Below are 25,027 nucleotides of genomic sequence, written 5' to 3' on the forward strand. Positions count from 1 at the left end.
TAAGAAGAGGGAGGTGGAAAATCTCATAAAATAAACCTTAAGATACACAAAATCTTAAAGATCCTTAGCACTTTATGTTGATATTTCTCAGATTTTTTCTCCGATTTCCTCCATACTACTTCGACTTCAACTTAATTTTTCAGTATAACTACTTTCATTTTCTTCTCGCATTAGTGACTGTTCTGAAAAGAGATACTTAAAACTGTTTTTTTCAGGTATATCTGCACTTCACAAAGAATGAAAATCTTGCTAAATGCATATGGAGAAAGAACTTTATCTCAAATCACTCATACTTAAAAACAGCATGCTGAAACCCAGGATCGGACCAGGGACCTTTAGATCTTCAGGCTAACGCTCTCCCAACTGAGCTATTTCAGCAACCTACAAAGTTAAAGCTACAGCATTGCAAGGCAAACTCAAAGGCGTTAATACATTTTCAGTTCAAAATTTGCATTTTTTTGGGGCCAAACAAAAAATGTGTTTGTTTTTAGAAAGTGTGAATTTTCCACAGTAGTGCTTGTCAGGATGGCCGAGCGGTCCAAGGCGCTGCGTTCAGGTCGCAGTCTCTACTTGAGGCGTGGGTTCGAATCCCACTTCTGACAGGTTTCTGTTACATTACAATCATGTTTTGGTTTTTTTTTCATTTTCACTATGTCCCTCTGTCACAATTCAGACATTTCCACAAACCAGATTAGTCCAAGGACAAAGCCAATGAGAACCCTCTGGATCCTCAATCCTGTCTGTCACAATCATGTTGTTCTCTGCTGCACTATCAGTAAGAAGAGGGAGGTGGAAAATCTCATAAAATAAACCTTAAGATACACAAAATCTTAAAGATCCTTAGCACTTTATGTTGATATTTCTCAGATTTTTTCTCCGATTTCCTCCATACTACTTCGACTTCAACTTAATTTTTCAGTATAACTACTTTCATTTTCTTCTCGCATTAGTGACTGTTCTGAAAAGAGATACTTAAAACTGTTTTTTTCAGGTATATCTGCACTTCACAAAGAATGAAAATCTTGCTAAATGCATATGGAGAAAGAACTTTATCTCAAATCACTCATACTTAAAAACAGCATGCTGAAACTCGGGGTCGGACCAGGGACCTTTAGATCTTCAGGCTAACGCTCTCCCAACTGAGCTATTTCAGCAACCTACAAAGTTAAAGCTACAGCATTGCAAGGCAAACTCAAAGGCGTTAATACATTTTCAGTTCAAAATTTGCATTTTTTTGGGGCCAAACAAAAAATGTGTTTGTTTTTAGAAAGTGTGAATTTTCCACAGTAGTGCTTGTCAGGATGGCCGAGCGGTCCAAGGCGCTGCGTTCAGGTCGCAGTCTCTACTTGAGGCGTGGGTTCGAATCCCACTTCTGACAGGTTTCTGTTACATTACAATCATGTTTTTTTTTTTATTTTCACTATGTCCCTCTGTCACAATTCAGACATTTCCACAAACCAGATTAGTCCAAGGACAAAGCCAATGAGAACCCTCTGGATCCTCAATCCTGTCTGTCACAATCATGTTGTTCTCTGCTGCACTATCAGTAAGAAGAGGGAGGTGAAAAATCTCATAAAATAAACCTCAAGATACACAAAATCTTAAAGATCCTTAGCACTTTATGTTGATATTTCTCAGATTTTTTTTCTGATTTCCTCCATACTACTTCGACTTCAACTTAATTTTTCAGTATAACTACTTTCATTTTCTTCTCGCATTAGTGACTGTTCTGAAAAGAGATACTTAAAACTGTTTTTTTCAGGTATATCTGCACTTCACAAAGAATGAAAATCTTGCTAAATGCATATGGAGAAAGAACTTTATCTCAAATCACTCATACTTAAAAACAGCGTGCTAAAACCCGGGATCGGACCAGGGACCTTTAGATCTTCAGTCTAACGCTCTCCCAACTGAGCTATTTCAGCAAGCTACAAGGTTAAAGCTACAGTATTGCAAGGCAAACTCAAAGGCGTTAATAAATTTTCAGTTCAAAATTTGCCTTTTTTTGGGGCCAAACAAAAAATGTGTTTGTTTTTAGAAAGTGTGAATTTTCCACAGTTGTGCTTGTCAGGATGGCCGAGCGGTCCAAGGCGCTGCGTTCAGGTCGCAGTCTCTACTTGAGGCGTGGGTTCGAATCCCACTTCTGACAGGTTTCTGTTACATTACAATCATGTTTTGTTTTTTTTTCATTTTCACTATGTCCCTCTGTCACAATTCAGACATTTCCACAAACCAGATTAGTCCAAGGACAAAGCCAATGAGAACCCTCTGGATCCTCAATCCTGTTTGTCACAATCATGTTGTTCTCTGCTGCACTATCAGTAAGAAGAGGGAGGTGAAAAATCTCATAAAATAAACCTCAAGATACACAAAATCTTAAAGATCCTTAGCACTTTATGTTGATATTTCTCAGATTTTTTCTCCGATTTCCTCCATACTACTTCGACTTCAACTTAATTTTTCAGTATAACTACTTTCATTTTCTTCTCGCATTAGTGACTGTTCTGAAAAGAGATACTTAAAACTGTTTTTTTCAGGTATATCTGCACTTCACAAAGAATGAAAATCTTGCTAAATGCATAAGGAGAAAGAACTTTATCTCAAATCACTCATACTTAAAAACAGCATGCTGAAACCCAGGATCGGACCAGGGACCTTTAGATGTTCAGGCTAACGCTCTCCCAACTGAGCTATTTCAGCAACCTACAAAGTCAAAGCTACAGCATTGCAAGGCAAACTCAAAGGCGTTAATACATTTTCAGTTCAAAATTTGCATTTTTTTGGGGCCAAACAAAAAATGTGTTTGTTTTTAGAAAGTGTGAATTTTCCACAGTAGTGCTTGTCAGGATGGCCGAGCGGTCCAAGGCGCTGCGTTCAGGTCGCAGTCTCTACTTGAGGCGTAGGTTCGAATCCCACTTCTGACAGGTTTCCGTTTCATTACAATCATGTTTTTTTTTTTTTCATTTTCACTATGTCCCTCTGTCACAATTCAGACATTTCCACAAACCAGATTAGTCCAAGGACAAAGCCAATGAGAACCCTCTGGATCCTCAATCCTGTCTGTCACAATCATGTTGTTCTCTGCTGCACTATCAGTAAGAAGAGGGAGGTGGAAAATCTCATAAAATAAACCTTAAGATACACAAAATCTTAAAGATCCTTAGCACTTTATGTTGATATTTCTCAGATTTTTTCTCCGATTTCCTCCATACTACTTCGACTTCAACTTAATTTTTCAGTATAACTACTTTCATTTTCTTCTCGCATTAGTGACTGTTCTGAAAAGAGATACTTAAAACTGTTTTTTTCAGGTATATCTGCACTTCACAAAGAATGAAAATCTTGCTAAATGCATAAGGAGAAAGAACTTTATCTCAAATCACTCATACTTAAAAACAGCATGCTGAAACCCAGGATCGGACCAGGGACCTTTAGATGTTCAGGCTAACGCTCTCCCAACTGAGCTATTTCAGCAACCTACAAAGTTAAAGCTACAGCATTGCAAGGCAAACTCAAAGGCGTTAATACATTTTCAGTTCAAAATTTGCATTTTTTTGGGGCCAAACAAAAAATGTGTTTGTTTTTAGAAAGTGTGAATTTTCCACAGTAGTGCTTGTCAGGATGGCCGAGCGGTCCAAGGCGCTGCGTTCAGGTCGCAGTCTCTACTTGAGGCGTAGGTTCGAATCCCACTTCTGACAGGTTTCCGTTACATTACAATCATGTTTTTTTTTTTTTCATTTTCACTATGTCCCTCTGTCACAATTCAGACATTTCCACAAACCAGATTAGTCCAAGGACAAAGCCAATGAGAACCCTCTGGATCCTCAATCCTGTCTGTCACAATCATGTTGTTCTCTGCTGCACTATCAGTAAGAAGAGGGAGGTGAAAAATCTCATAAAATAAACCTCAAGATACACAAAATCTTAAAGATCCTTAGCACTTTATGTTGATATTTCTCAGATTTTTTCTCCGATTTCCTCCATACTACTTCGACTTCAACTTAATTTTTCAGTATAACTACTTTCATTTTCTTCTCGCATTAGTGACTGTTCTGAAAAGAGATACTTAAAACTGTTTTTTTCAGGTATATCTGCACTTCACAAAGAATGAAAATCTTGCTAAATGCATAAGGAGAAAGAACTTTATCTCAAATCACTCATACTTAAAAACAGCATGCTGAAACCCAGGATCGGACCAGGGACCTTTAGATGTTCAGGCTAACGCTCTCCCAACTGAGCTATTTCAGCAACCTACAAAGTTAAAGCTACAGCATTGCAAGGCAAACTCAAAGGCGTTAATAAATTTTCAGTTCAAAATTTGCCTTTTTTTGGGGCCAAACAAAAAGAGTGTTTGTTTTTAGAAAGTGTGAATTTTCCACAGTTGTGCTTGTCAGGATGGCCGAGCGGTCCAAGGTGCTGCGTTCAGGTCGCAGTCTCTACTTGAGGCGTGGGTTCGAATCCCACTTCTGACAGGTTTCTTTTACATTACAATCATGTTTTTTTTTTTTTCATTTTCACTATGTCCCTCTGTCACAATTCAGACATTTCCACAAACCAGATTAGTCCAAGGACAAAGCCAATGAGAACCCTCTGGATCCTCAATCCTGTCTGTCACAATCATGTTGTTCTCTGCTGCACTATCAGTAAGAAGAGGGAGGTGAAAAATCTCATAAAATAAACCTCAAGATACACAAAATCTTAAAGTTCCTTAGCACTTTATGTTGATATTTCTCAGATTTTTTTTCTGATTTCCTCCATATTACTTCGACTTCAACTTAATTTTTCAGTATAACTACTTTCATTTTCTTCTCGCATTAGTGACTGTTCTGAAAAGAGATACTTAAAACTGTTTTTTTCAGGTATATCTGCACTTCACAAAGAATGAAAATCTTGCTAAATGCATATGGAGAAAGAACTTTATCTCAAATCACTCATACTTAAAAACAGCATGCTGAAACCCGGGATCGGACCAGGGACCTTTAGATCTTTAGTCTAACGCTCTCCCAACTGAGCTATTTCAGCAACCTACAAAGATAAAGCTACAGCATTGCAAGGCAAACTCAAAGGCGTTAATACATTTTCAGTTCAAAATTTGCATTTTTTTGGGGCCAAACAAAAAATGTGTTTGTTTTTAGAAAGTGTGAATTTTCCACAGTTGTGCTTGTCAGGATGGCCGAGCGGTCCAAGGCGCTGCGTTCAGGTCGCAGTCTCTACTTGAGGCATGGGTTCGAATCCCACTTCTGACAGGTTTCTGTTACATTACAATCATGTTGTTTTTTTTTTCATTTTCACTATGTCCCTCTGTCACAATTCAGACATTTCCACAAACCAGATTAGTCCAAGGACAAAGCCAATGAGAACCCTATGGATCCTCAATCCTGTCTGTCACAATCATGTTGTTCTCTGCTGCACTATCAGTAAGAAGAGGGAGGTGGAAAATCTCATAAAATAAACCTTAAGATACACAAAATCTTAAAGATCCTTAGCACTTTATGTTGATATTTCTCAGATTTTTTCTCCGATTTCCTCCATACTACTTCGACTTCAACTTAATTTTTCAGTATAACTACTTTCATTTTCTTCTCGCATTAGTGACTGTTCTGAAAAGAGATACTTAAAACTGTTTTTTTCAGGTATATCTGCACTTCACAAAGAATGAAAATCTTGCTAAATGCATATGGAGAAAGAACTTTATCTCAAATCACTCATACTTAAAAACAGCATGCTGAAACCCAGGATCGGACCAGGGACCTTTAGATCTTCAGTCTAACGCTCTCCCAACTGAGCTATTTCAGCAACCTACAAAGATAAAGCTACAGCATTGCAAGGCAAACTCAAAGGCGTTAATACATTTTCAGTTCAAAATTTGCATTTTTTTGGGGCCAAACAAAAAATGTGTTTGTTTTTAGAAAGTGTGAATTTTCTACAGTTGTGCTTGTCAGGATGGCCGAGCGGTCCAAGGCGCTGCGTTCAGGTCGCAGTCTCTACTTGAGGCATGGGTTAGAATCCCACTTCTGACAGGTTTCTGTTACATTACAATCATGTTGTTTTTTTTTTCATTTTCACTATGTCCCTCTGTCACAATTCAGACATTTCCACAAACCAGATTAGTCCAAGGACAAAGCCAATGAGAACCCTCTGGATCCTCAATCCTGTCTGTCACAATCATGTTGTTCTCTGCTGCACTATCAGTAAGAAGAGGGAGGTGGAAAATCTCATAAAATAAACCTTAAGATACACAAAATCTTAAAGATCCTTAGCACTTTATGTTGATATTTCTCAGATTTTTTCTCCGATTTCCTCCATACTACTTCGACTTCAACTTAATTTTTCAGTATAACTACTTTCATTTTCTTCTCGCATTAGTGACTGTTCTGAAAAGAGATACTTAAAACTGTTTTTTTCAGGTATATCTGCACTTCACAAAGAATGAAAATCTTGCTAAATGCATATGGAGAAAGAACTTTATCTCAAATCACTCATACTTAAAAACAGCATGCTGAAACCCGGGATCGGACCAGGGACCTTTAGATCTTCAGGCTAACGCTCTCCCAACTGAGCTATTTCAGCAACCTACAAAGTTAAAGCTACAGCATTGCAAGGCAAACTCAAAGGCGTTAATACATTTTCAGTTCAAAATTTGCATTTTTTTGGGGCCAAACAAAAAATGTGTTTGTTTTTAGAAAGTGTGAATTTTCCACAGTAGTGCTTGTCAGGATGGCCGAGCGGTCCAAGGCGCTGCGTTCAGGTCGCAGTCTCTACTTGAGGCGTGGGTTCGAATCCCACTTCTGACAGGTTTCTGTTACATTACAATCATGTTTTTTTTTTTATTTTCACTATGTCCCTCTGTCACAATTCAGACATTTCCACAAACCAGATTAGTCCAAGGACAAAGCCAATGAGAACCCTCTGGATCCTCAATCCTGTCTGTCACAATCATGTTGTTCTCTGCTGCACTATCAGTAAGAAGAGGGAGGTGAAAAATCTCATAAAATAAACCTCAAGATACACAAAATCTTAAAGATCCTTAGCACTTTATGTTGATATTTCTCAGATTTTTTTTCTGATTTCCTCCATACTACTTCGACTTCAACTTAATTTTTCAGTATAACTACTTTCATTTTCTTCTCGCATTAGTGACTGTTCTGAAAAGAGATACTTAAAACTGTTTTTTTCAGGTATATCTGCACTTCACAAAGAATGAAAATCTTGCTAAATGCATATGGAGAAAGAACTTTATCTCAAATCACTCATACTTAAAAACAGCGTGCTAAAACCCGGGATCGGACCAGGGACCTTTAGATCTTCAGTCTAACGCTCTCCCAACTGAGCTATTTCAGCAACCTACAAGGTTAAAGCTACAGTATTGCAAGGCAAACTCAAAGGCGTTAATAAATTTTCAGTTCAAAATTTGCCTTTTTTTGGGGCCAAACAAAAAATGTGTTTGTTTTTAGAAAGTGTGAATTTTCCACAGTTGTGCTTGTCAGGATGGCCGAGCGGTCCAAGGCGCTGCGTTCAGGTCGCAGTCTCTACTTGAGGCGTGGGTTCGAATCCCAATTCTGACAGGTTTCTGTTACATTACAATCATGTTTTGTTTTTTTTTCATTTTCACTATGTCCCTCTGTCACAATTCAGACATTTCCACAAACCAGATTAGTCCAAGGACAAAGCCAATGAGAACCCTCTGGATCCTCAATCCTGTTTGTCACAATCATGTTGTTCTCTGCTGCACTATCAGTAAGAAGAGGGAGGTGAAAAATCTCATAAAATAAACCTCAAGATACACAAAATCTTAAAGATCCTTAGCACTTTATGTTGATATTTCTCAGATTTTTTCTCCGATTTCCTCCATACTACTTCGACTTCAACTTAATTTTTCAGTATAACTACTTTCATTTTCTTCTCGCATTAGTGACTGTTCTGAAAAGAGATACTTAAAACTGTTTTTTTCAGGTATATCTGCACTTCACAAAGAATGAAAATCTTGCTAAATGCATAAGGAGAAAGAACTTTATCTCAAATCACTCATACTTAAAAACAGCATGCTGAAACCCAGGATCGGACCAGGGACCTTTAGATGTTCAGGCTAACGCTCTCCCAACTGAGCTATTTCAGCAACCTACAAAGTCAAAGCTACAGCATTGCAAGGCAAACTCAAAGGCGTTAATACATTTTCAGTTCAAAATTTGCATTTTTTTGGGGCCAAACAAAAAATGTGTTTGTTTTTAGAAAGTGTGAATTTTCCACAGTAGTGCTTGTCAGGATGGCCGAGCGGTCCAAGGCGCTGCGTTCAGGTCGCAGTCTCTACTTGAGGCGTAGGTTCGAATCCCACTTCTGACAGGTTTCCGTTACATTACAATCATGTTTTTTTTTTTTTCATTTTCACTATGTCCCTCTGTCACAATTCAGACATTTCCACAAACCAGATTAGTCCAAGGACAAAGCCAATGAGAACCCTCTGGATCCTCAATCCTGTCTGTCACAATCATGTTGTTCTCTGCTGCACTATCAGTAAGAAGAGGGAGGTGGAAAATCTCATAAAATAAACCTTAAGATACACAAAATCTTAAAGATCCTTAGCACTTTATGTTGATATTTCTCAGATTTTTTCTCCGATTTCCTCCATACTACTTCGACTTCAACTTAATTTTTCAGTATAACTACTTTCATTTTCTTCTCGCATTAGTGACTGTTCTGAAAAGAGATACTTAAAACTGTTTTTTTCAGGTATATCTGCACTTCACAAAGAATGAAAATCTTGCTAAATGCATAAGGAGAAAGAACTTTATCTCAAATCACTCATACTTAAAAACAGCATGCTGAAACCCAGGATCGGACCAGGGACCTTTAGATGTTCAGGCTAACGCTCTCCCAACTGAGCTATTTCAGCAACCTACAAAGTTAAAGCTACAGCATTGCAAGGCAAACTCAAAGGCGTTAATACATTTTCAGTTCAAAATTTGCATTTTTTTGGGGCCAAACAAAAAATGTGTTTGTTTTTAGAAAGTGTGAATTTTCCACAGTAGTGCTTGTCAGGATGGCCGAGCGGTCCAAGGCGCTGCGTTCAGGTCGCAGTCTCTACTTGAGGCGTAGGTTCGAATCCCACTTCTGACAGGTTTCCGTTACATTACAATCATGTTTTTTTTTTTTTCATTTTCACTATGTCCCTCTGTCACAATTCAGACATTTCCACAAACCAGATTAGTCCAAGGACAAAGCCAATGAGAACCCTCTGGATCCTCAATCCTGTCTGTCACAATCATGTTGTTCTCTGCTGCACTATCAGTAAGAAGAGGGAGGTGAAAAATCTCATAAAATAAACCTCAAGATACACAAAATCTTAAAGATCCTTAGCACTTTATGTTGATATTTCTCAGATTTTTTTTCTGATTTCCTCCATACTACTTCGACTTCAACTTAATTTTTCAGTATAACTACTTTCATTTTCTTCTCGCATTAGTGACTGTTCTGAAAAGAGATACTTAAAACTGTTTTTTTCAGGTATATCTGCACTTCACAAAGAATGAAAATCTTGCTAAATGCATATGGAGAAAGAACTTTATCTCAAATCACTCATACTTAAAAACAGCATGCTGAAACCCGGGATCGGACCAGGGACCTTTAGATCTTCAGTCTAACGCTCTCCCAACTGAGCTATTTCAGCAACCTACAAAGATAAAGCTACAGCATTGCAAGGCAAACTCAAAGGCGTTAATACATTTTCAGTTCAAAATTTGCATTTTTTTGGGGCCAAACAAAAAATGTGTTTGTTTTTAGAAAGTGTGAATTTTCCACAGTTGTGCTTGTCAGGATGGCCGAGCGGTCCAAGGCGCTGCGTTCAGGTCGCAGTCTCTACTTGAGGCATGGGTTCGAATCCCACTTCTGACAGGTTTCTGTTACATTCCAATCATGTTGTTTTTTTTTTCATTTTCACTATGTCCCTCTGTCACAATTCAGACATTTCCACAAACCAGATTAGTCCAAGGACAAAGCCAATGAGAACCCTATGGATCCTCAATCCTGTCTGTCACAATCATGTTGTTCTCTGCTGCACTATCAGTAAGAAGAGGGAGGTGGAAAATCTCATAAAATAAACCTTAAGATACACAAAATCTTAAAGATCCTTAGCACTTTATGTTGATATTTCTCATATTTTTTCTCCGATTTCCTCCATACTACTTCGACTTCAACTTAATTTTTCAGTATAACTACTTTCATTTTCTTCTCGCATTAGTGACTGTTCTGAAAAGAGATACTTAAAACTGTTTTTTTCAGGTATATCTGCACTTCACAAAGAATGAAAATCTTGCTAAATGCATATGGAGAAAGAACTTTATCTCAAATCACTCATACTTAAAAACAGCATGCTGAAACCCAGGATCGGACCAGGGACCTTTAGATCTTCAGGCTAACGCTCTCCCAACTGAGCTATTTCAGCAACCTACAAAGTTAAAGCTACAGCATTGCAAGGCAAACTCAAAGGCGTTAATACATTTTCAGTTCAAAATTTGCATTTTTTTGGGGCCAAACAAAAAATGTGTTTGTTTTTAGAAAGTGTGAATTTTCCACGGTAGTGCTTGTCAGGATGGCCGAGCGGTCCAAGGCGCTGCGTTCAGGTCGCAGTCTCTACTTGAGGCGTGGGTTCGAATCCCACTTCTGACAGGTTTCTGTTACATTACAATCATGTTTTGTTTTTTTTTTCATTTTCACTATGTCCCTCTGTCACAATTCAGACATTTCCACAAACCAGATTAGTCCAAGGACAAAGCCAATGAGAACCCTCTGGATCCTCAATCCTGTCTGTCACAATCATGTTGTTCTCTGCTGCACTATCAGTAAGAAGAGGGAGGTGGAAAATCTCATAAAATAAACCTTAAGATACACAAAATCTTAAAGATCCTTAGCACTTTATGTTGATATTTCTCAGATTTTTTCTCCGATTTCCTCCATACTACTTCGACTTCAACTTAATTTTCAGTATAACTACTTTCATTTTCTTCTCGCATTAGTGACTGTTCTGAAAAGAGATACTTAAAACTGTTTTTTTCAGGTATATCTGCACTTCACAAAGAATGAAAATCTTGCTAAATGCATATGGAGAAAGAACTTTATCTCAAATCACTCATACTTAAAAACAGCATGCTGAAACCCGGGATCGGACCAGGGACCTTTAGATCTTCAGGCTAACGCTCTCCCAACTGAGCTATTTCAGCAACCTACAAAGTTAAAGCTACAGCATTGCAAGGCAAACTCAAAGGCGTTAATACATTTTCAGTTCAAAATTTGCATTTTTTTGGGGCCAAACAAAAAATGTGTTTGTTTTTAGAAAGTGTGAATTTTCCACAGTAGTGCTTGTCAGGATGGCCGAGCGGTCCAAGGCGCTGCGTTCAGGTCGCAGTCTCTACTTGAGGCGTGGGTTCGAATCCCACTTCTGACAGGTTTCTGTTACATTACAATCATGTTTTTTTTTTCATTTTCACTATGTCCCTCTGTCACAATTCAGACATTTCCACAAACCAGATTAGTCCAAGGACAAAGCCAATGAGAACCCTCTGGATCCTCAATCCTGTCTGTCACAATCATGTTGTTCTCTGCTGCACTATCAGTAAGAAGAGGGAGGTGAAAAATCTCATAAAATAAACCTCAAGATACACAAAATCTTAAAGATCCTTAGCACTTTATGTTGATATTTCTCAGATTTTTTTTCTGATTTCCTCCATACTACTTCGACTTCAACTTAATTTTTCAGTATAACTACTTTCATTTTCTTCTCGCATTAGTGACTGTTCTGAAAAGAGATACTTAAAACTGTTTTTTTCAGGTATATCTGCACTTCACAAAGAATGAAAATCTTGCTAAATGCATATGGAGAAAGAACTTTATCTCAAATCACTCATACTTAAAAACAGCATGCTGAAACCCGGGATCGGACCAGGGACCTTTAGATCTTCAGTCTAACGCTCTCCCAACTGAGCTATTTCAGCAACCTACAAAGATAAAGCTACAGCATTGCAAGGCAAACTCAAAGGCGTTAATACATTTTCAGTTCAAAATTTGCATTTTTTTGGGGCCAAACAAAAAATGTGTTTGTTTTTAGAAAGTGTGAATTTTCCACAGTTGTGCTTGTCAGGATGGCCGAGCGGTCCAAGGCGCTGCGTTCAGGTCGCAGTCTCTACTTGAGGCATGGGTTCGAATCCCACTTCTGACAGGTTTCTGTTACATTACAATCATGTTGTTTTTTTTTTCATTTTCACTATGTCCCTCTGTCACAATTCAGACATTTCCACAAACCAGATTAGTCCAAGGACAAAGCCAATGAGAACCCTATGGATCCTCAATCCTGTCTGTCACAATCATGTTGTTCTCTGCTGCACTATCAGTAAGAAGAGGGAGGTGGAAAATCTCATAAAATAAACCTTAAGATACACAAAATCTTAAAGATCCTTAGCACTTTATGTTGATATTTCTCATATTTTTTCTCCGATTTCCTCCATACTACTTCGACTTCAACTTAATTTTTCAGTATAACTACTTTCATTTTCTTCTCGCATTAGTGACTGTTCTGAAAAGAGATACTTAAAACTGTTTTTTTCAGGTATATCTGCACTTCACAAAGAATGAAAATCTTGCTAAATGCATATGGAGAAAGAACTTTATCTCAAATCACTCATACTTAAAAACAGCATGCTGAAACCCAGGATCGGACCAGGGACTTTTAGATCTTCAGGCTAACGCTCTCCCAACTGAGCTATTTCAGCAACCTACAAAGTTAAAGCTACAGCATTGCAAGGCAAACTCAAAGGCGTTAATACATTTTCAGTTCAAAATTTGCATTTTTTTGGGGCCAAACAAAAAATGTGTTTGTTTTTAGAAAGTGTGAATTTGCCACAGTAGTGCTTGTCAGGATGGCCGAGCGGTCCAAGGCGCTGCGTTCAGGTCGCAGTCTCTACTTGAGGCGTGGGTTCGAATCCCACTTCTGACAGGTTTCTGTTACATTACAATCATGTTTTGTTTTTTTTTTCATTTTCACTATGTCCCTCTGTCACAATTCAGACATTTCCACAAACCAGATTAGTCCAAGGACAAAGCCAATGAGAACCCTCTGGATCCTCAATCCTGTCTGTCACAATCATGTTGTTCTCTGCTGCACTATCAGTAAGAAGAGGGAGGTGAAAAATCTCATAAAATAAACCTCAAGATACACAAAATCTTAAAGATCCTTAGCACTTTATGTTGATATTTCTCAGATTTTTTTTCTGATTTCCTCCATACTACTTCGACTTCAACTTAATTTTTCAGTATAACTACTTTCATTTTCTTCTCGCATTAGTGACTGTTCTGAAAAGAGATACTTAAAACTGTTTTTTTCAGGTATATCTGCACTTCACAAAGAATGAAAATCTTGCTAAATGCATATGGAGAAAGAACTTTATCTCAAATCACTCATACTTAAAAACAGCGTGCTGAAACCCGGGATCGGACCAGGGACCTTTAGATCTTCAGTCTAACGCTCTCCCAACTGAGCTATTTCAGCAACCTACAAGGTTAAAGCTACAGTATTGCAAGGCAAACTCAAAGGCGTTAATAAATTTTCAGTTCAAAATTTGCCTTTTTTTGGGGCCAAACAAAAAATGTGTTTGTTTTTAGAAAGTGTGAATTTTCCACAGTTGTGCTTGTCAGGATGGCCGAGCGGTCCAAGGCGCTGCGTTCAGGTCGCAGTCTCTACTTGAGGCGTGGGTTCGAATCCCACTTCTGACAGGTTTCTGTTACATTACAATCATGTTTTGTTTTTTTTTCATTTTCACTATGTCCCTCTGTCACAATTCAGACATTTCCACAAACCAGATTAGTCCAAGGACAAAGCCAATGAGAACCCTCTGGATCCTCAATCCTGTTTGTCACAATCATGTTGTTCTCTGCTGCACTATCAGTAAGAAGAGGGAGGTGAAAAATCTCATAAAATAAACCTCAAGATACACAAAATCTTAAAGATCCTTAGCACTTTATGTTGATATTTCTCAGATTTTTTTTCTGATTTCCTCCATACTACTTCGACTTCAACTTAATTTTTCAGTATAACTACTTTCATTTTCTTCTCGCATTAGTGACTGTTCTGAAAAGAGATACTTAAAACTGTTTTTTTCAGGTATATCTGCACTTCACAAAGAATGAAAATCTTGCTAAATGCATATGGAGAAATAACTTTATCTCAAATCACTCATACTTAAAAACAGCATGCTAAAACCCGGGATCGGACCAGGGACCTTTAGATCTTTAGTCTAACGCTCTCCCAACTGAGCTATTTCAGCAACCTACAAAGATAAAGCTACAGCATTGCAAGGCAAACTCAAAGGCGTTAATACATTTTCAGTTCAAAATTTGCATTTTTTTGGGGCCAAACAAAAAATGTGTTTGTTTTTAGAAAGTGTGAATTTTCCACAGTTGTGCTTGTCAGGATGGCCGAGCGGTCCAAGGCGCTGCGTTCAGGTCGCAGTCTCTACTTGAGGCATGGGTTCGAATCCCACTTCTGACAGGTTTCTGTTACATTACAATCATGTTGTTTTTTTTTTCATTTTCACTATGTCCCTCTGTCACAATTCAGACAATTCCACAAACCAGATTAGTCCAAGGACAAAGCCAATGAGAACCCTATGGATCTCAATCCTGTCTGTCACAATCATGTTGTTCTCTGCTGCACTATCAGTAAGAAGAGGGAGGTGGAAAATCTCATAAAATAAACCTTAAGATACACAAAATCTTAAAGATCCTTAGCACTTTATGTTGATATTTCTCAGATTTTTTCTCCGATTTCCTCCATACTACTTCGACTTCAACTTAATTTTTCAGTATAACTACTTTCATTTTCTTCTCGCATTAGTGACTGTTCTGAAAAGTGATACTTAAAACTGTTTTTTTCAGGTATATCTGCACTTCACAAAGAATGAAAATCTTGCTAAATGCATATGGAGAAAGAACTTTATCTCAAATCACTCATACTTAAAAACAGCATGCTGAAACCCAGGATCGGACCAGGGACCTTTAGATCTTCAGGCTAACGCTCTCCCAACTGAGCTATTTCCGCAACCTACAAAGTTAAAGCTACAGCATTGCAAGGCAAACTCAAAGGCGTTAATACATTTTCAGTTCAAAATTTGCATTTTTTTGGGGCCAAACAAAAAATGTGTTTGTTTTTAGAAAGTGTGAATTTTCTACAGTTGTGCTTGTCAGGATGGCCGAGCGGTCCAAGGCGCTGCGTTCAGGTCGCAGTCTCTACTTGAGGCATGGGTTCGAATCCCACTTCTGACAGGTTTCTGTTACATTACAATCATGTTGTTTTTTTTTTCATTTTCACTATGTCCCTCTGTCACAATTCAGACATTTCCACAAACCAGATTAGTCCAAGGACAAAGCCAATGAGAACCCTCTGGATCCTCAATCCTGTCTGTCACAATCATGTTGTTCTCTGCTGCACTATCAGTAAGAAGAGGGAGGTGGAAAATCTCATAAAATAAACCTTAAGATACACAAAATCTTAAAGATCCTTAGCACTTTATGTTGATATTTCTCAGATTTTTTCTCCGATTTCCTCCATACTACTTCGACTTCAACTTAATTTTTCAGTATAACTACTTTCATTTTCTTCTCGCATTAGTGACTGTTCTGAAAAGAGATACTTAAAACTGTTTTTTTCAGGTATATCTGCACTTCACAAAGAATGAAAATCTTGCTAAATGCATATGGAGAAAGAACTTTATCTCAAATCACTCATACTTAAAAACAGCATGCTGAAACCCGGGATCGGACCAGGGACCTTTAGATCTTCAGGCTAACGCTCTCCCAACTGAGCTATTTCAGCAACCTACAAAGTTAAAGCTACAGCATTGCAAGGCAAACTCAAAGGCGTTAATACATTTTCAGTTCAAAATTTGCATTTTTTTGGGGCCAAACAAAAAATGTGTTTGTTTTTAGAAAGTGTGAATTTTCCACAGTAGTGCTTGTCAGGATGGCCGAGCGGTCCAAGGCGCTGCGTTCAGGTCGCAGTCTCTACTTGAGGCGTGGGTTCGAATCCCACTTCTGACAGGTTTCTGTTACATTACAATCATGTTTTTTTTTTTATTTTCACTATGTCCCTCTGTCACAATTCAGACATTTCCACAAACCAGATTAGTCCAAGGACAAAGCCAATGAGAACCCTCTGGATCCTCAATCCTGTCTGTCACAATCATGTTGTTCTCTGCTGCACTATCAGTAAGAAGAGGGAGGTGAAAAATCTCATAAAATAAACCTCAAGATACACAAAATCTTAAAGATCCTTAGCACTTTATGTTGATATTTCTCAGATTTTTTTTCTGATTTCCTCCATACTACTTCGACTTCAACTTAATTTTTCAGTATAACTACTTTCATTTTCTTCTCGCATTAGTGACTGTTCTGAAAAGAGATACTTAAAACTGTTTTTTTCAGGTATATCTGCACTTCACAAAGAATGAAAATCTTGCTAAATGCATATGGAGAAAGAACTTTATCTCAAATCACTCATACTTAAAAACAGCGTGCTAAAACCCGGGATCGGACCAGGGACCTTTAGATCTTCAGTCTAACGCTCTCCCAACTGAGCTATTTCAGCAACCTACAAGGTTAAAGCTACAGTATTGCAAGGCAAACTCAAAGGCGTTAATAAATTTTCAGTTCAAAATTTGCCTTTTTTTGGGGCCAAACAAAAAATGTGTTTGTTTTTAGAAAGTGTGAATTTTCCACAGTTGTGCTTGTCAGGATGGCCGAGCGGTCCAAGGCGCTGCGTTCAGGTTGCAGTCTCTACTTGAGGCGTGGGTTCGAATCCCACTTCTGACAGGTTTCTGTTACATTACAATCATGTTTTGTTTTTTTTTCATTTTCACTATGTCCCTCTGTCACAATTCAGACATTTCCACAAACCAGATTAGTCCAAGGACAAAGCCAATGAGAACCCTCTGGATCCTCAATCCTGTTTGTCACAATCATGTTGTTCTCTGCTGCACTATCAGTAAGAAGAGGGAGGTGAAAAATCTCATAAAATAAACCTCAAGATACACAAAATCTTAAAGATCCTTAGCACTTTATGTTGATATTTCTCAGATTTTTTCTCCGATTTCCTCCATACTACTTCGACTTCAACTTAATTTTTCAGTATAACTACTTTCATTTTCTTCTCGCATTAGTGACTGTTCTGAAAAGAGATACTTAAAACTGTTTTTTTCAGGTATATCTGCACTTCACAAAGAATGAAAATCTTGCTAAATGCATAAGGAGAAAGAACTTTATCTCAAATCACTCATACTTAAAAACAGCATGCTGAAACCCAGGATCGGACCAGGGACCTTTAGATGTTCAGGCTAACGCTCTCCCAACTGAGCTATTTCAGCAACCTACAAAGTTAAAGCTACAGCATTGCAAGGCAAACTCAAAGGCGTTAATACATTTTCAGTTCAAAATTTGCATTTTTTTGGGGCCAAACAAAAAATGTGTTTGTTTTTAGAAAGTGTGAATTTTCCACAGTAGTGCTTGTCAGGATGGCCGAGCGGTCCAAGGCGCTGCGTTCAGGTCGCAGTCTCTACTTGAGGCGTAGGTTCGAATCCCACTTCTGACAGGTTTCCGTTACATTACAATCATGTTTTTTTTTTTTTCATTTTCACTATGTCCCTCTGTCACAATTCAGACATTTCCACAAACCAGATTAGTCCAAGGACAAAGCCAATGAGAACCCTCTGGATCCTCAATCCTGTCTGTCACAATCATGTTGTTCTCTGCTGCACTATCAGTAAGAAGAGGGAGGTGAAAAATCTCATAAAATAAACCTCAAGATACACAAAATCTTAAAGATCCTTAGCACTTTATGTTGATATTTCTCAGATTTTTTTTCTGATTTCCTCCATACTACTTCGACTTCAACTTAATTTTTCAGTATAACTACTTTCATTTTCTTCTCGCATTAGTGACTGTTCTGAAAAGAGATACTTAAAACTGTTTTTTTCAGGTATATCTGCACTTCACAAAGAATGAAAATCTTGCTAAATGCATATGGAGAAAGAACTTTATCTCAAATCACTCATACTTAAAAACAGCATGCTGAAACCCGGGATCGGACCAGGGACCTTTAGATCTTCAGTCTAACGCTCTCCCAACTGAGCTATTTCAGCAACCTACAAAGATAAAGCTACAGCATTGCAAGGCAAACTCAAAGGCGTTAATACATTTTCAGTTCAAAATTTGCATTTTTTTGGGGCCAAACAAAAAATGTGTTTGTTTTTAGAAAGTGTGAATTTTCCACAGTTGTGCTTGTCAGGATGGCCGAGCGGTCCAAGGCGCTGCGTTCAGGTCGCAGTCTCTACTTGAGGCATGGGTTCGAATCCCACTTCTGACAGGTTTCTGTTACATTCCAATCATGTTGTTTTTTTTTTCATTTTCACTATGTCCCTCTGTCACAATTCAGACATTTCCACAAACCAGATTAGTCCAAGGACAAAGCCAATGAGAACCCTATGGATCCTCAATCCTGTCTGTCACAATCATGTTGTTCTCTGCTGCACTATCAGTAAGAAGAGGGAGGTGGAAAATCTCATAAAATAAACCTTAAGATACACAAAATCTTAAAGATCCTTAGCACTTTATGTTGATATTTCTCATATTTTTTCTCCGATTTCCTCCATACTACTTCGACTTCAACTTAATTTTTCAGTATAACTACTTTCATTTTCTTCTCGCATTAGTGACTGTTCTGAAAAGAGATACTTAAAACTGTTTTTTTCAGGTATATCTGCACTTCACAAAGAATGAAAATCTTGCTAAATGCATATGGAGAAAGAACTTTATCTCAAATCACTCATACTTAAAAACAGCATGCTGAAACCCAGGATCGGACCAGGGACCTTTAGATCTTCAGGCTAACGCTCTCCCAACTGAGCTATTTCAGCAACCTACAAAGTTAAAGCTACAGCATTGCAAGGCAAACTCAAAGGCGTTAATACATTTTCAGTTCAAAATTTGCATTTTTTTGGGGCCAAACAAAAAATGTGTTTGTTTTTAGAAAGTGTGAATTTTCCACAGTAGTGCTTGTCAGGATGGCCGAGCGGTCCAAGGCGCTGCGTTCAGGTCGCAGTCTCTACTTGAGGCGTGGGTTCGAATCCCACTTCTGACAGGTTTCTGTTACATTACAATCATGTTTTGTTTTTTTTTTCATTTTCACTATGTCCCTCTGTCACAATTCAGACATTTCCACAAACCAGATTAGTCCAAGGACAAAGCCAATGAGAACCCTCTGGATCCTCAATCCTGTCTGTCACAATCATGTTGTTCTCTGCTGCACTATCAGTAAGAAGAGGGAGGTGGAAAATCTCATAAAATAAACCTTAAGATACACAAAATCTTAAAGATCCTTAGCACTTTATGTTGATATTTCTCAGATTTTTTCTCCGATTTCCTCCATACTACTTCGACTTCAACTTAATTTTTCAGTATAACTACTTTCATTTTCTTCTCGCATTAGTGACTGTTCTGAAAAGAGATACTTAAAACTGTTTTTTTCAGGTATATCTGCACTTCACAAAGAATGAAAATCTTGCTAAATGCATATGGAGAAAGAACTTTATCTCAAATCACTCATACTTAAAAACAGCATGCTGAAACCCGGGATCGGACCAGGGACCTTTAGATCTTCAGGCTAACGCTCTCCCAACTGAGCTATTTCAGCAACCTACAAAGTTAAAGCTACAGCATTGCAAGGCAAACTCAAAGGCGTTAATACATTTTCAGTTCAAAATTTGCATTTTTTTGGGGCCAAACAAAAAATGTGTTTGTTTTTAGAAAGTGTGAATTTTCCACAGTAGTGCTTGTCAGGATGGCCGAGCGGTCCAAGGCGCTGCGTTCAGGTCGCAGTCTCTACTTGAGACGTGGGTTCGAATCCCACTTCTGACAGGTTTCTGTTACATTACAATCATGTTTTTTTTTTCATTTTCACTTTGTCCCTCTGTCACAATTCAGACATTTCCACAAACCAGATTAGTCCAAGGACAAAGCCAATGAGAACCCTCTGGATCCTCAATCCTGTCTGTCACAATCATGTTGTTCTCTGCTGCACTATCAGTAAGAAGAGGGAGGTGAAAAATCTCATAAAATAAACCTCAAGATACACAAAATCTTAAAGATCCTTAGCACTTTATGTTGATATTTCTCAGATTTTTTTTCTGATTTCCTCCATACTACTTCGACTTCAACTTAATTTTTCAGTATAACTACTTTCATTTTCTTCTCGCATTAGTGACTGTTCTGAAAAGAGATACTTAAAACTGTTTTTTTCAGGTATATCTGCACTTCACAAAGAATGAAAATCTTGCTAAATGCATATGGAGAAAGAACTTTATCTCAAATCACTCATACTTAAAAACAGCATGCTGAAACCCGGGATCGGACCAGGGACCTTTAGATCTTCAGTCTAACGCTCTCCCAACTGAGCTATTTCAGCAACCTACAAAGATAAAGCTACAGCATTGCAAGGCAAACTCAAAGGCGTTAATACATTTTCAGTTCAAAATTTGCATTTTTTTGGGGCCAAACAAAAAATGTGTTTGTTTTTAGAAAGTGTGAATTTTCCACAGTTGTGCTTGTCAGGATGGCCGAGCGGTCCAAGGCGCTGCGTTCAGGTCGCAGTCTCTACTTGAGGCATGGGTTCGAATCCCACTTCTGACAGGTTTCTGTTACATTACAATCATGTTGTTTTTTTTTTCATTTTCACTATGTCCCTCTGTCACAATTCAGACATTTCCACAAACCAGATTAGTCCAAGGACAAAGCCAATGAGAACCCTATGGATCCTCAATCCTGTCTGTCACAATCATGTTGTTCTCTGCTGCACTATCAGTAAGAAGAGGGAGGTGGAAAATCTCATAAAATAAACCTTAAGATACACAAAATCTTAAAGATCCTTAGCACTTTATGTTGATATTTCTCATATTTTTTCTCCGATTTCCTCCATACTACTTCGACTTCAACTTAATTTTTCAGTATAACTACTTTCATTTTCTTCTCGCATTAGTGACTGTTCTGAAAAGAGATACTTAAAACTGTTTTTTTCAGGTATATCTGCACTTCACAAAGAATGAAAATCTTGCTAAATGCATATGGAGAAAGAACTTTATCTCAAATCACTCATACTTAAAAACAGCATGCTGAAACCCAGGATCGGACCAGGGACTTTTAGATCTTCAGGCTAACGCTCTCCCAACTGAGCTATTTCAGCAACCTACAAAGTTAAAGCTACAGCATTGCAAGGCAAACTCAAAGGCGTTAATACATTTTCAGTTCAAAATTTGCATTTTTTTGGGGCCAAACAAAAAATGTGTTTGTTTTTAGAAAGTGTGAATTTGCCACAGTAGTGCTTGTCAGGATGGCCGAGCGGTCCAAGGCGCTGCGTTCAGGTCGCAGTCTCTACTTGAGGCGTGGGTTCGAATCCCACTTCTGACAGGTTTCTGTTACATTACAATCATGTTTTGTTTTTTTTTTCATTTTCACTATGTCCCTCTGTCACAATTCAGACATTTCCACAAACCAGATTAGTCCAAGGACAAAGCCAATGAGAACCCTCTGGATCCTCAATCCTGTCTGTCACAATCATGTTGTTCTCTGCTGCACTATCAGTAAGAAGAGGGAGGTGAAAAATCTCATAAAATAAACCTCAAGATACACAAAATCTTAAAGATCCTTAGCACTTTATGTTGATATTTCTCAGATTTTTTTTCTGATTTCCTCCATACTACTTCGACTTCAACTTAATTTTTCAGTATAACTACTTTCATTTTCTTCTCGCATTAGTGACTGTTCTGAAAAGAGATACTTAAAACTGTTTTTTTCAGGTATATCTGCACTTCACAAAGAATGAAAATCTTGCTAAATGCATATGGAGAAAGAACTTTATCTCAAATCACTCATACTTAAAAACAGCGTGCTGAAACCCGGGATCGGACCAGGGACCTTTAGATCTTCAGTCTAACGCTCTCCCAACTGAGCTATTTCAGCAACCTACAAGGTTAAAGCTACAGTATTGCAAGGCAAACTCAAAGGCGTTAATAAATTTTCAGTTCAAAATTTGCCTTTTTTTGGGGCCAAACAAAAAATGTGTTTGTTTTTAGAAAGTGTGAATTTTCCACAGTTGTGCTTGTCAGGATGGCCGAGCGGTCCAAGGCGCTGCGTTCAGGTCGCAGTCTCTACTTGAGGCGTGGGTTCGAATCCCACTTCTGACAGGTTTCTGTTACATTACAATCATGTTTTGTTTTTTTTTCATTTTCACTATGTCCCTCTGTCACAATTCAGACATTTCCACAAACCAGATTAGTCCAAGGACAAAGCCAATGAGAACCCTCTGGATCCTCAATCCTGTTTGTCACAATCATGTTGTTCTCTGCTGCACTATCAGTAAGAAGAGGGAGGTGAAAAATCTCATAAAATAAACCTCAAGATACACAAAATCTTAAAGATCCTTAGCACTTTATGTTGATATTTCTCAGATTTTTTTTCTGATTTCCTCCATACTACTTCGACTTCAACTTAATTTTTCAGTATAACTACTTTCATTTTCTTCTCGCATTAGTGACTGTTCTGAAAAGAGATACTTAAAACTGTTTTTTTCAGGTATATCTGCACTTCACAAAGAATGAAAATCTTGCTAAATGCATATGGAGAAATAACTTTATCTCAAATCACTCATACTTAAAAACAGCATGCTGAAACCCGGGATCGGACTAGGGACCTTTAGATCTTTAGTCTAACGCTCTCCCAACTGAGCTATTTCAGCAACCTACAAAGATAAAGCTACAGCATTGCAAGGCAAACTCAAAGGCGTTAATACATTTTCAGTTCAAAATTTGCATTTTTTTGGGGCCAAACAAAAAATGTGTTTGTTTTTAGAAAGTGTGAATTTTCCACAGTTGTGCTTGTCAGGATGGCCGAGCGGTCCAAGGCGCTGCGTTCAGGTCGCAGTCTCTACTTGAGGCATGGGTTCGAATCCCACTTCTGACAGGTTTCTGTTACATTACAATCATGTTGTTTTTTTTTTCATTTTCACTATGTCCCTCTGTCACAATTCAGACAATTCCACAAACCAGATTAGTCCAAGGACAAAGCCAATGAGAACCCTATGGATCCTCAATCCTGTCTGTCACAATCATGTTGTTCTCTGCTGCACTATCAGTAAGAAGAGGGAGGTGGAAAATCTCATAAAATAAACCTTAAGATACACAAAATCTTAAAGATCCTTAGCACTTTATGTTGATATTTCTCAGATTTTTTCTCCGATTTCCTCCATACTACTTCGACTTCAACTTAATTTTTCAGTATAACTACTTTCATTTTCTTCTCGCATTAGTGACTGTTCTGAAAAGTGATACTTAAAACTGTTTTTTTCAGGTATATCTGCACTTCACAAAGAATGAAAATCTTGCTAAATGCATATGGAGAAAGAACTTTATCTCAAATCACTCATACTTAAAAACAGCATGCTGAAACCCAGGATCGGACCAGGGACCTTTAGATCTTCAGGCTAACGCTCTCCCAACTGAGCTATTTCCGCAACCTACAAAGTTAAAGCTACAGCATTGCAAGGCAAACTCAAAGGCGTTAATACATTTTCAGTTCAAAATTTGCATTTTTTTGGGGCCAAACAAAAAATGTGTTTGTTTTTAGAAAGTGTGAATTTTCCACAGTAGTGCTTGTCAGGATGGCCGAGCGGTCCAAGGCGCTGCGTTCAGGTCGCAGTCTCTACTTGAGGCGTGGGTTCGAATCCCACTTCTGACAGGTTTCTGTTACATTACAATCATGTTTTGTTTTTTTTTTCATTTTCACTATGTCCCTCTGTCACAATTCAGACATTTCCACAAACCAGATTAGTCCAAGGACAAAGCCAATGAGAACCCTCTGGATCCTCAATCCTGTTTGTCACAATCATGTTGTTCTCTGCTGCACTATCAGTAAGAAGAGGGAGGTGAAAAATCTCATAAAATAAACCTCAAGATACACAAAATCTTAAAGATCCTTAGCACTTTATGTTGATATTTCTCAGATTTTTTTTCTGATTTCCTCCATACTACTTCGACTTCAACTTAATTTTTCAGTATAACTACTTTCATTTTCTTCTCGCATTAGTGACTGTTCTGAAAAGAGATACTTAAAACTGTTTTTTTCAGGTATATCTGCACTTCACAAAGAATGAAAATCTTGCTAAATGCATATGGAGAAAGAACTTTATCTCAAATCACTCATACTTAAAAACAGCGTGCTGAAACCCGGGATCGGACCAGGGACCTTTAGATCTTCAGTCTAACGCTCTCCCAACTGAGCTATTTCAGCAACCTACAAAGTTAAAGCTACAGCATTGCAAGGCAAACTCAAAGGCGTTAATAAATTTTCAGTTCAAAATTTGCCTTTTTTTGGGGCCAAACAAAAAATGTGTTTGTTTTTAGAAAGTGTGAATTTTCCACAGTTGTGCTTGTCAGGATGGCCGAGCGGTCCAAGGCGCTGCGTTCAGGTCACAGTCTCTACTTGAGGCGTGGGTTTGAATCCCACTTCTGACAGGTTTCTGTTACATTACAATCATGTTTTGGTTTTTTTTCATTTTCACTATGTCCCTCTGTCACAATTCAGACATTTCCACAAACCAGATTAGTCCAAGGACAAAGCCAATGAAAACCCTCTGGATCCTCAATCCTGTCTGTCACAATCATGTTGTTCTCTGCTGCACTATCAGTAAGAAGATGGAGGTGGAAAATCTCATAAAATAAACCTCAAGATACACAAAATCTTAAAGATCCTTAGCACTTTATGTTGATATTTCTCAGATTTTTTCTCCGATTTCCTCCATACTACTTCGACTTCAACTTAATTTTTCAGTATAACTACTTTCATTTTCTTCTCGCATTAGTGACTGTTCTGAAAAGAGATACTTAAAACTGTTTTTTTCAGGTATATCTGCACTTCACAAAGAATGAAAATCTTGCTAAATGCA

The 25,027-nt window shown here is 38.0% G+C and overlaps 23 non-coding genes across 23 annotated transcripts; 13 read left to right on the forward strand and 10 right to left on the reverse strand.

Moving 5' to 3' along the window:
- Positions 1 to 519: 519 nt before the first annotated feature.
- Positions 520 to 602, forward strand: TRNAL-CAG (transfer RNA leucine (anticodon CAG)). The gene has a single exon. It is a non-coding gene; the product is annotated as a tRNA-Leu (tRNA).
- A 693-nt stretch (positions 603 to 1,295) lies between these two features.
- On the forward strand, positions 1,296 to 1,378 carry TRNAL-CAG (transfer RNA leucine (anticodon CAG)). The gene has a single exon. It is a non-coding gene; the product is annotated as a tRNA-Leu (tRNA).
- A 688-nt stretch (positions 1,379 to 2,066) lies between these two features.
- On the forward strand, positions 2,067 to 2,149 carry TRNAL-CAG (transfer RNA leucine (anticodon CAG)). Its single transcript has one exon. It is a non-coding gene; the product is annotated as a tRNA-Leu (tRNA).
- Positions 2,150 to 4,949: 2,800 nt separating this feature from the next.
- On the reverse strand, positions 4,950 to 5,022 carry TRNAF-AAA (transfer RNA phenylalanine (anticodon AAA)). The gene has a single exon. It is a non-coding gene; the product is annotated as a tRNA-Phe (tRNA).
- A 1,689-nt stretch (positions 5,023 to 6,711) lies between these two features.
- Positions 6,712 to 6,794, forward strand: TRNAL-CAG (transfer RNA leucine (anticodon CAG)). The gene has a single exon. It is a non-coding gene; the product is annotated as a tRNA-Leu (tRNA).
- A 2,797-nt stretch (positions 6,795 to 9,591) lies between these two features.
- On the reverse strand, positions 9,592 to 9,664 carry TRNAF-GAA (transfer RNA phenylalanine (anticodon GAA)). Its single transcript has one exon. It is a non-coding gene; the product is annotated as a tRNA-Phe (tRNA).
- A 915-nt stretch (positions 9,665 to 10,579) lies between these two features.
- TRNAL-CAG (transfer RNA leucine (anticodon CAG)) lies at positions 10,580 to 10,662 on the forward strand. Its single transcript has one exon. It is a non-coding gene; the product is annotated as a tRNA-Leu (tRNA).
- Positions 10,663 to 11,354: 692 nt separating this feature from the next.
- Positions 11,355 to 11,437, forward strand: TRNAL-CAG (transfer RNA leucine (anticodon CAG)). Its single transcript has one exon. It is a non-coding gene; the product is annotated as a tRNA-Leu (tRNA).
- A 474-nt stretch (positions 11,438 to 11,911) lies between these two features.
- TRNAF-GAA (transfer RNA phenylalanine (anticodon GAA)) lies at positions 11,912 to 11,984 on the reverse strand. Its single transcript has one exon. It is a non-coding gene; the product is annotated as a tRNA-Phe (tRNA).
- Positions 11,985 to 12,899: 915 nt separating this feature from the next.
- Positions 12,900 to 12,982, forward strand: TRNAL-CAG (transfer RNA leucine (anticodon CAG)). Its single transcript has one exon. It is a non-coding gene; the product is annotated as a tRNA-Leu (tRNA).
- A 479-nt stretch (positions 12,983 to 13,461) lies between these two features.
- TRNAF-GAA (transfer RNA phenylalanine (anticodon GAA)) lies at positions 13,462 to 13,534 on the reverse strand. The gene has a single exon. It is a non-coding gene; the product is annotated as a tRNA-Phe (tRNA).
- Positions 13,535 to 13,675: 141 nt separating this feature from the next.
- Positions 13,676 to 13,758, forward strand: TRNAL-CAG (transfer RNA leucine (anticodon CAG)). Its single transcript has one exon. It is a non-coding gene; the product is annotated as a tRNA-Leu (tRNA).
- A 478-nt stretch (positions 13,759 to 14,236) lies between these two features.
- Positions 14,237 to 14,309, reverse strand: TRNAF-AAA (transfer RNA phenylalanine (anticodon AAA)). Its single transcript has one exon. It is a non-coding gene; the product is annotated as a tRNA-Phe (tRNA).
- A 1,688-nt stretch (positions 14,310 to 15,997) lies between these two features.
- Positions 15,998 to 16,080, forward strand: TRNAL-CAG (transfer RNA leucine (anticodon CAG)). Its single transcript has one exon. It is a non-coding gene; the product is annotated as a tRNA-Leu (tRNA).
- Positions 16,081 to 18,103: 2,023 nt separating this feature from the next.
- Positions 18,104 to 18,176, reverse strand: TRNAF-GAA (transfer RNA phenylalanine (anticodon GAA)). Its single transcript has one exon. It is a non-coding gene; the product is annotated as a tRNA-Phe (tRNA).
- A 915-nt stretch (positions 18,177 to 19,091) lies between these two features.
- TRNAL-CAG (transfer RNA leucine (anticodon CAG)) lies at positions 19,092 to 19,174 on the forward strand. Its single transcript has one exon. It is a non-coding gene; the product is annotated as a tRNA-Leu (tRNA).
- Positions 19,175 to 20,424: 1,250 nt separating this feature from the next.
- Positions 20,425 to 20,497, reverse strand: TRNAF-GAA (transfer RNA phenylalanine (anticodon GAA)). Its single transcript has one exon. It is a non-coding gene; the product is annotated as a tRNA-Phe (tRNA).
- A 915-nt stretch (positions 20,498 to 21,412) lies between these two features.
- On the forward strand, positions 21,413 to 21,495 carry TRNAL-CAG (transfer RNA leucine (anticodon CAG)). Its single transcript has one exon. It is a non-coding gene; the product is annotated as a tRNA-Leu (tRNA).
- Positions 21,496 to 21,974: 479 nt separating this feature from the next.
- Positions 21,975 to 22,047, reverse strand: TRNAF-GAA (transfer RNA phenylalanine (anticodon GAA)). Its single transcript has one exon. It is a non-coding gene; the product is annotated as a tRNA-Phe (tRNA).
- Positions 22,048 to 22,188: 141 nt separating this feature from the next.
- TRNAL-CAG (transfer RNA leucine (anticodon CAG)) lies at positions 22,189 to 22,271 on the forward strand. Its single transcript has one exon. It is a non-coding gene; the product is annotated as a tRNA-Leu (tRNA).
- Positions 22,272 to 22,749: 478 nt separating this feature from the next.
- On the reverse strand, positions 22,750 to 22,822 carry TRNAF-AAA (transfer RNA phenylalanine (anticodon AAA)). Its single transcript has one exon. It is a non-coding gene; the product is annotated as a tRNA-Phe (tRNA).
- A 915-nt stretch (positions 22,823 to 23,737) lies between these two features.
- TRNAL-CAG (transfer RNA leucine (anticodon CAG)) lies at positions 23,738 to 23,820 on the forward strand. The gene has a single exon. It is a non-coding gene; the product is annotated as a tRNA-Leu (tRNA).
- A 479-nt stretch (positions 23,821 to 24,299) lies between these two features.
- TRNAF-GAA (transfer RNA phenylalanine (anticodon GAA)) lies at positions 24,300 to 24,372 on the reverse strand. Its single transcript has one exon. It is a non-coding gene; the product is annotated as a tRNA-Phe (tRNA).
- Between the last annotated feature and the right edge of the window lie 655 nt (positions 24,373 to 25,027).

The sequence above is a fragment of the Anomaloglossus baeobatrachus genome, chromosome 1 (assembly GCF_048569485.1).
Source record: "Anomaloglossus baeobatrachus isolate aAnoBae1 chromosome 1, aAnoBae1.hap1, whole genome shotgun sequence".
NCBI lineage: Eukaryota > Metazoa > Chordata > Amphibia > Anura > Aromobatidae > Anomaloglossus > Anomaloglossus baeobatrachus.